Source organism: Zeugodacus cucurbitae, chromosome 4, assembly GCF_028554725.1.
Source record: "Zeugodacus cucurbitae isolate PBARC_wt_2022May chromosome 4, idZeuCucr1.2, whole genome shotgun sequence".
NCBI lineage: Eukaryota > Metazoa > Arthropoda > Insecta > Diptera > Tephritidae > Zeugodacus > Zeugodacus cucurbitae.
In genome coordinates, this window is record NC_071669.1 from 24,539,447 (window position 1) to 24,553,621 (window position 14,175).

At 34.5% G+C, this 14,175-nt stretch overlaps 1 protein-coding gene across 8 annotated transcripts in view; it reads left to right on the forward strand.

Moving 5' to 3' along the window:
- Positions 1 to 1,635: 1,635 nt before the first annotated feature.
- The window catches only part of LOC105214792 (titin), a 186,379-nt gene continuing 173,839 nt past the window's right edge, over positions 1,636 to 14,175 (forward strand). Inside the window, exon 1 of one of the 8 annotated variants that reach the window (XM_054230424.1) lies at positions 1,636 to 2,021. The gene's annotated coding sequence lies outside the window, so the exon portion shown is untranslated. The remainder of the gene's footprint in view (positions 2,022 to 14,175) is intronic. The other 7 variants (XM_054230426.1, XM_054230427.1, XM_054230428.1 and 4 more) reach the window with 7 other exon arrangements.

Genomic DNA, 14,175 nt, shown 5'->3' on the forward strand with positions numbered 1-14,175 from the left:
AGCATGTCTATAATTTAAAGCGTTTCGCCTCTAAAAGCTTTTGAATATTACTGTAGTAGACTTATTTTCCTTTACGTCATTGTAATGATTACTTTACGACTACGTAATGATTACGTTACGTAATCATAATGATTACTTTACCACATTGTAAATGTTACATTACGTCATTCTAATGATTACTTTACGTCATTGTAATTATTATTTTACCTCGTTGGATCTGAAACTTTCAGATATCCAGGTGAGGGAAGCGTGGTGCCAATCCTACATACCGAAAAATGTAGCCTTCCTTTTAGGTCTGAGATTAGACAGACGACGTTACCGCCCATGGTGAAGTCTACAGGTCAATATTAATATTCTTTAAGTCAAAATGTTTCAGCAGTTCAGTATAACGGCTTAGACGGCGAAGTCGTACAATTCAACTTTTTTTGTCGTCGTCTCGTAATACCGGGATTCTTTTTGATATACAGGCCTCTGCAATAAATGGACCTCGCTAAGTTATTCCTGCTCGGACAGTTTATGTACAAAATAATTGCTTTCATCTTCAATATAATATGTTGATGTTTACCCTAAACACCTGTTCTCGCTCTAAAATAATTCAATTATTTGAGATAGATTGCACATGAATCCATCCTTTTTATAGCAAAAACGTAAAATTCGAATTATAGCGAACAATGTGGAGATTACTTATCCGTTATTTGAAATACCAAATCTTTTCACAAACACACGAACATTTTCGTATGAACACATGTTGTGGCAACCGAATGAACAGTAAAGTGAAAATGATAATCAAATACAAATGGTTCGCTTGCGCTGGCTGACTGTTTGGCGCTCGTTAGAGCATGCCGCACGAAATGCGATTTGCTCTCCGCGCAAATATTTGCTGTTATTTATATTTTCGCTACTGTTGGCCACTTGTCGCACAATTGTGTTCGCATTGTCTTTGGCATGTTGGCCAATTTCTGTTTGCGACAGCGCTTTTGTTGCTTTTGCCACGCTGACTTTCACACACACAGGGGCATATGTCATGTGGTTGTGTGAATGGCAGCGGCAGCAAGCAGCATACATAAGTGGCAAGCGCAATGAAGCGGCAACATTTACACTAATAATTTATGAGCGCAGCAGCGACGCGGACGCTCTCTGGGCCATTGGTGCGCTGCAGGCCAACACACTCAGAGAGCGCGCTTGACTTGAGAGTGGGTGCGTGCGTGCGTCTGGTTTAGGGGTTGCTGACTGACTTTGTTGTCCCCGTTGCTTTTAAATGTTTCTCTTCATTTGGCTGTTCATTCTTTATTTTGCCGCTTTGAAACGTTTTTCGCTTAACCCTCGTCCGTTGTCGTCTTGCTACACTCATTCATGTTGCCAACAGTCAGTGACTTGTACAACAAAAGCAACAAACCAACGAGTTGAGTGTCAGCAGCCACTTGCCACCAATTCTCGACGACCGTCTGCTGCCACAGCGTCGTATCAACGCTCAAAGTCACAAGCGCCCATGCACCCGCCTACCAGCCGCTCAACGATCTCCAGCCATTCAACAGCGGTTGACGACTGTCTGTTGGTTGTTTTGCGACGCTGGCGGCCGGAGACGACAAGTTGTATCGCATTGTGTTTGGGCTGTGTGTTTCGTTTTGGCCAACTGTTGTGCGCGCTCCTTTTGCCGTGTTTTGTGCTTCCGCTGTCGCTGTGCTGTGCTCCGACAGCGCTTTTGCGGCAGCCGCCAGCCAACAGGCAGTGTACGGGCTGGCAGCCAGCTCGTCAAGTGGATTTCATTTCAGTTTCATTTCAAACGTCGTGCGGTGTTCAAGTGTGTTGCGGCGCGTCTCTTCCGCTTCTTCGAGTTGAATTTCATTTTAAACGCGTCCGTTTTCAATTCCATTGCACAAACACACACTCATAAACTTTTGAAAAGCATTTCATTTTTAAAACACAGAAAACAAAAACACCGTTATTGTGTTGCTGTGTGTATGACGACAACAGCCGGAAACCGTTGCGGTCAAAAGGAAACGAATAGCAACAATAAAAAAGTAAATTACACAAGCATAAAAATACAAGCTTTTACAAAAATAAAATTTGATTTTCACGAATTTCCGAATTTTATGCGACACAAGTGGCAGTAGTAAATCGTAAATTTTGAATTCTTCTGATAAACCCACACACTTATTCGCTCGCTGAATTTGCTGTGTCGGAGGAGGAGTGTAGCAAAAGTGTGTTCTTCAGTTTTCCGTTTTTTGTTTTGTGAAAAGAATATTGTGCAAAATATGCACGGCATAAAAAATTGGGGCCAAAGTTAATTTAAGAAAATACACATGATTTATGTAAAAAATGAAAAATCAGCTTAAATGACATAATTTCAACATAACAACAACAAAAACGGACAGCATTTGAAATCGAGTGAATGTGTTATTGTTATAAAATAATTTTATATTAAAAATATATTTGTGCGGAAGATTTAATAAACCCATGACTCATTAAAATAAAAAAATTAAAATAAATAAATAACGTAAAAGGTTCAAAATAAGAGCATTTGTCAGCAAAATTATGACTGTTGAATGTAAATAAAAAAAATTATTCAAAAATCATTTAACTCAAAGCTATAAATCTTAAGATTTTATTGTACCTGTCGCATCTTTCTTCAAGCAAGACTAAGCTGCTTAGAAGAATATGTTGTTGTGCAATATTTTTAACCGACCGAACAAAATGTTCTCTTCAAAAATCACCTGTTTTATCTGGTTTGAAAAATTAATTTTAATTTTTTGAATTAAAAATTAGCGTTCAAATCGTGTATTAATACCTAAGTTAGAAACTAAATACTGCTAGAAACCGTTTCAATACAAATAACTAGATATATTTTTAATTGTCATGCATATATGGAACCAAATTTAATAATTTAAATGATTGTTTAAGTATAATAATAAAATTATCTAAAAAAATTACTTATAAATAATTTATAACAATCATCTTCTTCAGTAAAGTTTATACCTATTTATCCTATTTCTCTATCGTTTTCCAATTTCGAAGATAATCCAATACTAAAATAATTGTTTAGCAGAAAGAGAAAAGAAAACCAAATCTCATTAATGCAACTCAAACTCAAAAATGCATGAAGGGGAAAAGTTTATAAAAGCTTTATGCCAGCTAAATGTTTCAACTTACCGAACCAAACAGATTCTAAAACAGCCCTTGGCAAGAAAAAATCGAATTAAATTCCAGTGCCGTAGAAACGACTGCTGTGGGAATCCAGCTTAGTGTTCACTTAAAAAAAATAAGATAAAAATGTTTCTAAAACTTAGTCGAATATAATTTTCCTGTAATTAGAAATATTTTTTGTTGTTATAACCACATCTCTCAACAAGTCCAAAAGTCCAAGGTTACCATACATACTTTATTAAATATCCCACATGTTATAAGTTCTGTTCTGAAGGGTATATGTAATCTTAAACAGAGATTAAGAAAATTTAGTTTTTTTTTGTTAACAAGTGTTTGGCTGCTAAACGTTGTGTTAAAGATTTTAATTCTGGCTGAATTTATTTTTAGTTTGTTTTTTTAGGTTTTTCTACAATTTTCTAATATGTAGCTGAGAAAACTTGCGGCATATTTCTGACATTATTTTCAATTATCTTCAACCTTTCATAGATGCTGAAAGTATTGTCTTCTTCCATTTGGCGTATTACGTCACATTGCAGACGGCTAATATGCAGTAACGCTCGACCATAAATCTACAATAGACAAAAATGCCAACTATAAATTATTGAAATAAAGTATAGTTAAAACAAGCTGTGCTAAGGTCACTTAAAATATTTTAAAAGAAAATATTAATAATTATTATTTTTTTTTAAATAAGTGACTGCGACAACTGCTGAGCATGTAATTCCATGCTCATGTGTGATTTTCAAACAAGAATATTGTTTTTTCAATATAGGTGAATGAGTGAACAACTCATTACTTTAGTATAATCTTTTGGCATTAAATCTTTATTAGAATGTACCAGTCTATACCACTTGTTTGTTCGATTCGTCACTCTCCAGGCTTTATCATATCAGCAACAGCTAATAGTGGTTCTATTAGCTTAAAGTCAAAACTTGACAAAAAAGTTCTATTTTACAATGGTATAAGTTATATATAATCGGTAATAAAACCGATTTGGATCTATGTGACAGTTGTATACCAATTGAGGTACGACCGGATGTATTACAAGAGATCCACCAAAAAATTCGTAGATCGTTCAAGGGTTCACTATGGTACATACTAACTACAAAATATCCACAAAGATCTTGATCTATAATATAGTAAAAAAAATAACTAGAGGGCAGTAGAAAGCAATACATATTTCAACTTAGAGATCTTCCAAACCCAATGGTCAAATATCTTGGTAGCATTGCAGATCTACCAGCTTGCTAAGGAACAAAGTTCCACATCTCAAAACAGTTCATTCACAATATTGAGCTAGACTAGTTTTAAATAGATTTATAATATTTATTGTTATTTTATAAACGAGCGGAACCGATAAATAAAAAAATATAAAAAATAAATGTACATTTGTGCCAACCAACAAATCGTCGTGTGATAGTCACCCACTCAGAGCACTTGCCTATTTTAATGCAACGAAAAGCGTAGAATCAAATACATAAAATTTTAATGCATAAAAAAAGTAAATATCTAAATTAAACAAACAACAACACCTACACCGAAGAAAACCCAAGTGACCTCATAGTGAAATAGCCAATTTGGCAAAAACAACAAAAGAAAGCGGAAAAAGTGCGCGGCAATCGAAAATGAAAAGCGACGAAGAAAACATATTTGCTAAATATAAAATATTTCGTATAAAGCCAGCAACTTTGCGTATTTCGATTATTTAATTTTGAGAATTTTATTTTTTCTTAGAGGCAGTAAGACACACACAGAGGACATACATTTCGTCTTGCTGTCGAGTTTTATTTTCAAAAGTGTGTCATGCCTACACACCATTTATTACTCATGCCTCCACTGCCTACTTAGATTGGCCGAAGAATGCATATGTAATACTAAATGTTGCTATTTAAGTAAATTTAGTGGTTGGAATTTGGATTTCGAAATAGCAAGTGACATTTACTTTTATAATTGAAGATAACAGATTTGAAATGAAAATTTGTACTAAATTGAGTGTGTTGATTAAAATTAATAATTTTAAGTTTTAAGCATTTTTTTTCCCAATTTAAATATTTTTTGTTTTAACAATTGTACTTACAATGATTAAATACTAACAACAATTTAATTTTAATAATTAAAAAAAAAAAATAATGAAAAGCTAAATGTTAGAGGAATTCATTTGTTGCTACAGTTGCCTTGCTAAGTCTGAAGGCCTATTACGTTTCAGTCGGTTTTCCCGTTCAGCAGTACCGATGAGTCTGGATGCCTCTTCATTTACATGCTCATTTTGTGAGTTTTTGCAAGTTTGGTTATTTCGTTTACTACTGAATTCACACTAAGATCACGGTGAAGGTCAGCAGATCTAACATACCAAGGAGCATTAACTATACTTCTTAGTACCTTATTTTGGAAGCGCTGAATGAAGGCAATACAGTTTAGACTTGAGCAACCTCATAGTTGACTGGATGAAGTGAGTCGCGTTCCATTCATTTCAAGCAGTATGTTTTCAGTTATCGCGATCTCATATGAATATCCAACTCTTAGTACCATTTTACTCAATCTACTCTTTTCAATATTATTTACTAGACTCTGTGCAATCGGGAACGAGAATAATAAATAAATGATGATGCCTACCGTGAGACAAATATTCTAAGTAAATCGTAGTGTCAATGACTGGGTGCAAAAATAAAAAAAATGGCAGGACGATTAGTAATTTCACATCGACCCATATTGCGAAAGGAACTCGTTCCGTCAATCCTCGATGTGTTCATACGATTCTTCAAAGCAATAATTTATAACGGTTTGGTTGTCAAAGATTGTTTTGAAAACCTTTAGCTTTTAACTAATTAATCAACAAGCAATTCAAATAATATATTCTTATAGAGAAATTTATCTTTGTCGAGACCCATAATATGGAGCCAAAAAGATGCCGAAATCGTAAAAAGTTTACGGTGGTCTTCTTCGTTTAGTGGATTGGTCACCAAAATCATTTTTTCGGCATAAAATTTGAGAGTTTCAGAAGTTCTTTTTATAAACATTTGTCCCTCAAAGAACGGGTGGATTTCCTATAGTGAAATTTTCAATTCTCTATCTAAGCTTGGAGACATACCATATTTGTCCCAGATATGCTCAAGGTCAAGACGTCCTAAAGAGATCTTCCAAAAGACGTTTTTGTATAAAATAAGTGCTATGTAGTATTAAAGAGACATTGTGACCCTCACAAAGTCCATTATGCAAAGTCTTAAACTCTTTTTTTATAGTTTTTAATATTTCATTAAGTCATTACGTTTTTCTTTCGTGCCAATACTAAAGGATCAACGTGCATAAATTTCACTTAAACGCCACAATGCCACTGACTTTCAATTTATCCACGCACACACACGCATACATATACATACTACTGAGTATGCGTGAGCGTCACTTTAATTCGACTTTAATGCCACAACAGTCGATTCGAGCTTACCTAGCGAGCAACAATAAAAAAAGCATATGGAAACCGAACTCATACTTCATACAATTTAATTGTAAGTACACTTCGTTGGCTGATTTCCTTAACTCACTGACTAACTGTCTGACTGCTTTCTTGGTTACGGAGAGTAGGGGACTTTTAATTTACGCTTCGCTGGCCACCGGAAATTCCTTTAATGACCAAACAATACCATAACAGAGCGAAAAAACAACACACAAGTAAAACGAAACAAGTATTGCTTCCTACTACATACACGGCCATGCTTAGTACGCACTGAAAGGGTGAGAACTAATAAAAAAGAACGCAAATGGTTGTAAAGCTGTAAGGCACGTAACGGCCAAAATGTTTCGTTCACGCTCTGAAGTTTAGGCTTTTTTTTTGGCCGTCACTAATACCAGTGCAGCTTACAGCGCGTGTAATAAAAAAGTTTCAACGAAAACGAAGAGAGTGAAGACAGCACAACGAGCCAGAAGCCAGAAGCCGGCTGAGGAGAGTCTGAGTACGGCGAGGCTGGTTGTGCTTGTAACGCGTTGCCGGGGGAGATTTCGATGCGGTTTTCGTGGCGCCTAAGTCAAGTGCGTTCTGGTTTTTTGAATTTGAGTTTCAGGGATACTGTTTCATGTGTGTGTGTGTGCATGTGAGCGCGGCCATGCATGTGTGGCGCTGTGGGGCTGTGGTGGCACGTCTCGTAAATTTGCAACGCAACGTTGCATTTTATTATTCTATGGGCCATTTTACACAGCCGACTGCCACAAACACACTCATATATAATCTGATATACATACATACATGTATTTATATATGTAAATTGTTTGTATGTATCGACTGTTGCTGCCAGCACTACTGTTATGACTAAGTCTAATGTTATTTTATTTTAAATTTTTTTTGGTTGCTCTGCTATTACTTTGGCTGCCTTTATGAGTTGCTCGTTATGTGCTGTGTGCTCTGTTGCCTGTTGGCATCAATAGCACATAGTGAGGCGCGCGCGAGTTGCATACACAATATGTTTGTAATATTCGAACTTGGCTTTTGTTGCCGTTTTATTGCGCTTTGGCGGCACCAAAACACACACAAACACACGCACACAGACACATTGTTGCGCAATTATCGCTTGTAAATACAGCGATGAGCTGAGTTGAGTGCGTGCGTGTTGGTGCACCAGACAGCAGACCTAAGCCTTAGTTGAAGACAATTTTTCCAGCGTTTAAATGAAAATCCAATAAAATTCAGCTTAGCATTTTTGAAATTGTGAATTATGCGCATGAGCGCACTTGTAAATGCCGCGCGCATGAGGCATACTTTTAGGCGTACAGATTGAAGCATGGCAAATTAGGGATTCAAATTTACAATTGCAGATTGGCGAGAGCAAGCGGATATTAGCAAGAACAAAAAACAATAATAACAACAATCGTAGCTAAGCGCGCACGTTTGCGATTGTCGAGCATAAATTACCACTGACATCTGACAAAAGTTAAGATGACAAGCGAGCATTTGGCGAAAAATCAACCAACCAAATAACCAGCTAACAAACCAAGTCGATGCGAAAAGTTTGTGTGTTGGGGGAAATGTAAAATGACAGCTATTAAATTGGGATTATACAGCATGCGACTCGTTTGTAATTTATAAGCGCAAACATGTAGCTTCATGAAAGCAGCATTTCATTTTATAATGTGTATATTGTTAGGATTCTTTAATGTAGATTATCTTAAATATTTAATATTTTTCGAAAAATATATTTTATATTAGAGCAGTAGGGGTTCTTTCAAGTTAAATAGTGCCAACTACTTTAAAAAAAATCTTATACTTATTTGTTACTAGAATTACTTTTATTTTCTTTCAGTTCAATAAGGACAGCAATTTCCAATTTAGTTTATTATAGCTTTTACCAGGTCAAAAATTTTACCGGTTTTTGTTTACTTTATTTACTATGATTGACAGAAAACAATTGACTTTGAACATTCCCAATAAAGGCTTATAAAATTAAGTACTATTCTAGCCTTTCGTCACTTAACAAATTAATGACTAGTTCTAAGGTACGTCAATCATTGACTACTTCTCTTATTGAACTGCGATTTTTCAAGTATACTGGGTGAAATGGCTATGATATTCTCGAGTTCGTATTTTGACAATCATAATGAAGTAGAGAAATCTGGATGTCAGCTAAGAAATCACACGTCACTAAAAATTTGTATTCTAAAAGTATTCAGGATTTTAATGTTTTATTGGAGGCCATATTGTGTCTCAAATAATTAAAAAAATTTACAAAATAATTGTCAAGTTAGATTCTATTATTTGTTATTGGTTTAAGCTAACTCAAAATGGGTCCCGATAGTCATTAAGTTATATGTAGTTTAGAAAACCGACAGCTATTTCAGTAAAAGATAGGTAATGTTCTAAGAGTTGAAAATGATCTCTCATACTATATCAATCACAAACAATTTAGTCTCTGTAATGCTCTACCCTACAACTGCTATATTATTATGATAATTAATCAAATTACTATATTTATTAATACTTCCAAATAGAAAAATCTTCATAATATTTCATAGTTCATACTTCAAAAATAAAATTCTAAAATCGTTGCACTCGAAACGTATATCATTAGTTGTTTATATAGATTTAGGTTAGGGTAAGTTAGTGGTAGTCTTTCGGCACACGAAGGCCTTTAGGAGGCCCATTATGACACCACCAAGACTAGATCCTCTCTTTGAACCACCATGCGGATTTGATAAAATTATATAATGCAAAAAGGAAACGAAACATCATCAAGGAAACGGCGTCCGATAGTTACGATTATTTTCCAATACAAAGCCTCATGTCCGCATAGAACGTGTTCTATAGTCTCTTATTCTTTTATTTCTTCTAATAATATCTTTTTGAAGAAAGAAAAAAATACAGACAGATTAGAATTGTTAAGTATAAATATTACTCTGCTTTATAATAAAAGTTAATTATTTTAAATAAGAACTCAAATATATTGAGGCAATAAATGTTTCAAAAATGCTTAGATGTCAACCTTACCAGCAGAATATATACGCCGAGTAAACTGCTTAAAAGCATATAAAAATGTAAAAATATTTTTCAATATGTAGCTGCAAGCATATCAAAGAAAGTCCACCAACTAACATATGCACAAATTTATGCGTATACATACAAACGTACACACCCGTTTAGAAGCACACATTAAAACGAAATAAAATAAAAATTCTCTGTGTGATCCACTGCTTTTATTTCGCGCCATCAGTCGCCAATAAATGTGTGACATTGAAATACATTTTTATGTTTGAGCAAATGTATTCGTGCTAACAGCGAAAGCAACAAATACCGTTAGTTTATATGTGCATTGCTTTCATGCGGCCGCGACCACATGAAAGGTGTCTAAATTTAAAAGCATAACAAAATCGTTTTGTGATTTGGAAAAACAATATAATGAGCGCATAAATTTCACACACCAAAGTTGTTGTTGGTGGTTTTGCTGTATTTGAAAAAATATTTATATGTATGCATGCATTAAAGAAATGGAAATGTGCGCGTAAACAAACATCTTGCAAAACAAATAATGAATAATTGATTCGGGCATTGTTGCGCTGCTGGTGAGCTGGTTAACAAATGCCTTTATAATGCAAAGAAAAGTTTATAAACACCTGCCGATTGATGTATGTATGTACAAGCGAAGCAACAAAAAGGATTTATTGGAATACGAATCGTAGCTGGTTCTTCTGCGTTCTAGTTATTTGTGGCAAAATTTGTCGATACATTTCTGGAATTGCTTTCTTTTGGTAAGTAATACTAATGCTATTTTGGTGAAATTTGTCAAAATATTAAATTACTTTATTAACAAAAATCTTTAGTTCTCAGATTTAATAAATTCAAAAAAAGTCTCTTGTTTTCATAAAATATATTTTTAAATTTTTTTTTAGCAGAAAATTAGAAAATTATATACTTAGCACAACTATTACAACTCATTTAAACTTAAAACAACTCAACTGAAAAAACACTCAACTTCCTTACCATTAAAAATTGCTACTGATTTATATTAAATTGATAATTAAAACGGCAATGTGACAAACAAGTTGTAAAATATTGACAACTCAACTCAAATATGTAGACAAGTTGATTTGTTTTCGATGGTCCCTGAATAAATTCTTTTATAAAATATATTTTTATAATAATTTTTAAGTATAAATTAATACAAGTCTTTACTTAGCACCTCTATTACCGCTTATAGCTTATTTTAGTTAAATTGAAATTAAAACAACTCAACTTTAAAACCACTAAACCTTTCTTTGTCATTACGAATTGCAATTCAATTGAATAGTAATTCAGCAGATAAATAAACCAGTAATATCACAAAACAGTTGTAAGGCGTTGACAACTCAACTTAAATTTGTTAATGGGTTGAGTTGTTATAGATTACAAAACATCTTAAAATTTCAACTGATGTGGATTTAAGTTCTAAGTCACAATTGGACAATAATTTTCATTGTCTTTAACTAGGTTCGAACATGGCGATTTTTAGAATGGGGCTGCCACACTATTAACATAGTATTTGTGCAAAGTTCTGCACCGATATCTTCACTAGTGCTTACTTTATATATTGTAATGTAAACGAATCAGATCGTCTTCTAAGTTCTGGTATATAGGAAGTAGGCGTGGGTGTGAAGCGATTTGGCCTATTTTCACAACATATCATGGAGATGTAAGGAAACTATTACAAACCAAGTTTCATTGAAATCTGTCGAGTAGTTCCTGAGATATGGTTTTTGACCCATAAGTGGGCGACGCCACGCCTATTTTCCATTTTGTAAAAAAATCTGAGTGCAGCTTTCATCTGAACTCCACTCCACTCTCCACCCTGATCACTTTGGTATATATAACCCTATATCTAACTCGTTTAGTTTTGGGTGTTACAAACAACCGTTATGTGAACAAAACTATAATACTCTCTTTAGCAACATTTGTTGCGAAAGTATAAAAATATTGTTTCCCCAAATTTGCTATTCGAATACTAACATTACACATTGAACAATGATTCAAGTTCGTCAATGCATTTCTGCTTTTAATGTAAACCAAATTTTCTTTATAAATAAATCTCCCATAAAGACATAAAATAATTCCGCAAATAGGAAAGCAATCCCCGATGTCATGTAGTTACCTTTAGCACCGTTTCCAGCTGACCCAAAAATTCAATTACAATTCTAATCGCCTTAAAGTAGACTGCGCTGGAAATTGAATTTTAAATATTCAAAAGAATTTGTATTTAGTTTTTAACTGCAGTTTCTTCGGCATGAGCGACGAAAAGTAAAGCGGAAATGTGAGTTGTCATTTTGCGAGCGAAACAAGAGAATCGTTTAGTGCAATTTGTAGCAAAGAAGTTGCAGTTGGTGACTTGATGACTTGGTGTTGTTGTTGCCTAACTCCAACGGGACTTTAAACAATTGTCAACGATGATTGTGAGCTTCAATTTATTTTCGACTTTTTTATATGCTTTTTCGCCTCTTCTACTTAATTCTTTTGTTTTCCACTGCCAACAATGAAAGAATGCTAAAAGCATACTCTGGGGGGCGGGGCTGACTTGACGTCGAATGCAAGGCCACAAAAGACAGCAAAATAATAACACAACAGCACAAGAAATAAAGCAGGAAAAGCATTTAGCTTACAACAATGGAAAAATTAAAGAGAATTTTTAGCAAAAACAAATAATACAAAAAAAAAAAACAAATACAAAATGGACAGAAATAAAGCAAAATGGAATGAAAAATTTTCACAATAGCTATAACAGCTAAAATTATTCCCATGCTGCGACCAATGACCACGACCGGTGGCGCTGACCGCGCTGTGAATTGTATATTTTCTAAACAGTTGGCTTGACAATAGTATCGGCTTCGGGAGCGAAAAGAATGCGCGTGTGAAGCGCTGCGGCGTTTGTAATTTCACTAAAATGAACTTCGTTTGGTGCTGACATTAAATAAATCGTTTGTGGTGAATTGAGCGGTGGTGCGGTGGCAGTGAGTTTCCCCTACTCGCTCAATCGCACGAGTATTTCAACTTTCATTAATGCCTATAGTCTTCTGCGATTCTCATTGTTTGACTTTTAACTTATTCTGCTCTTTGTATTGATGAATTGATTTGTAAATATTTTATAATATTTTAAAATTATTGTAAATAATTATGACAAAGTTATAGAAATAATGAACCAAATAAATTAATGTTTGGAACTGAAAAGCCATAATAATACCGTAAAGTATATCCATGATATTACGTCATATCAAAGGAATGTACAAAACCAATATTCTTTCATGCCGTCACGACCTCATAACAAGGAAAAAGCAGTCATGATATCTGAGGTATATACCAGTATATGTATATATACATATATATATATTTGTCTACATTAATTGCTTAGTAATTGTTTCATGGTAAACAGGGTTTGCGTCTTGACTAGTTTTGTATTGCCATTTTTGACAGTTATTTTAGTTCTGTGCCATTCACAATAGTAAGAAACAACTGTAGAGCCTTATTATTCGCATAATTTAAGAACTTGTAGGTACCGCATACCCTTTAGGATCGCATTGAACTTACTAACTTTGTAAATCCTTTGTCACGTAATTTGTTGACAAGAGACTAGCGGTCGAAAAAGGTAACCGGCAGAGTAATGGTGAATCGATGCGGATCTCTGCCATTTTGTTGGACAAATACTATGTTTTAAACAACCAATTCGTTATCGATTAACAGCAAGAGAGTACACTCAAATACTTTCGCAACAGTTTTCTAAAACTCTTTTTCACAGTCATTGCACTTGGTAAACTCCCAGGCATTTCTTCAATCAAATCAAATGTGAAATATTTCAGCAACTATTCAATACACTTGAAATTGAAAATTACCAAAATTAAATGTTAGGGTTCAAAGGCGAAAACTGTGCGCCGAATGTCGAATTCATTTGCTGAAGACAACAAAGGATTCAAAGCCTACAATACAAATAAACTATTTCGAGAAAAAGTTAAATTACTCAAAAGTTAGATATATACATATGTATGTATGTATATGTGTGTGTCTGTATCTCTGCTAACCAGTTTACGATTTGCTTGCTGGAAATTGCCTAAAACCATACAACGGCAACTGTTCACGCTTTTGGTAGATTTTTCAAACTTTTTAACATTTTTGTAGGCTTTTTGTGTAAATATATATACTTCGTATATATGTATGTGTAGCGAGCCAGCAAATGATTGGACAGCTCGTCCTGTTGCCGGGAAAGAGCGAAACGCGCGGGCGTCACGGCGAGACAAGCAAACGTTGGCGTATTTTCAATTAATTGTGCGCCGCCGACAGTGCTCATTCTTTATACGCGCGTTTATTTTATTTCATTGCCGGTTTTCAGCTAAACTATTTTTTCAATTTATAAAGTTTTTTGCGCACATTCAAAGTTTGCTTTTTAAGGCCCACGCAAAGGAAGCCGTGGTGCCGAAGCCGTGAGTAGCGGATTAAAACAAATTTAAAATATTTACATAAGTATTTTCGATATTTAATTGCATAGTTTAAGGCACTTAACAGTAACTGTTTTAGCGACGGCAACAAAACTTTGA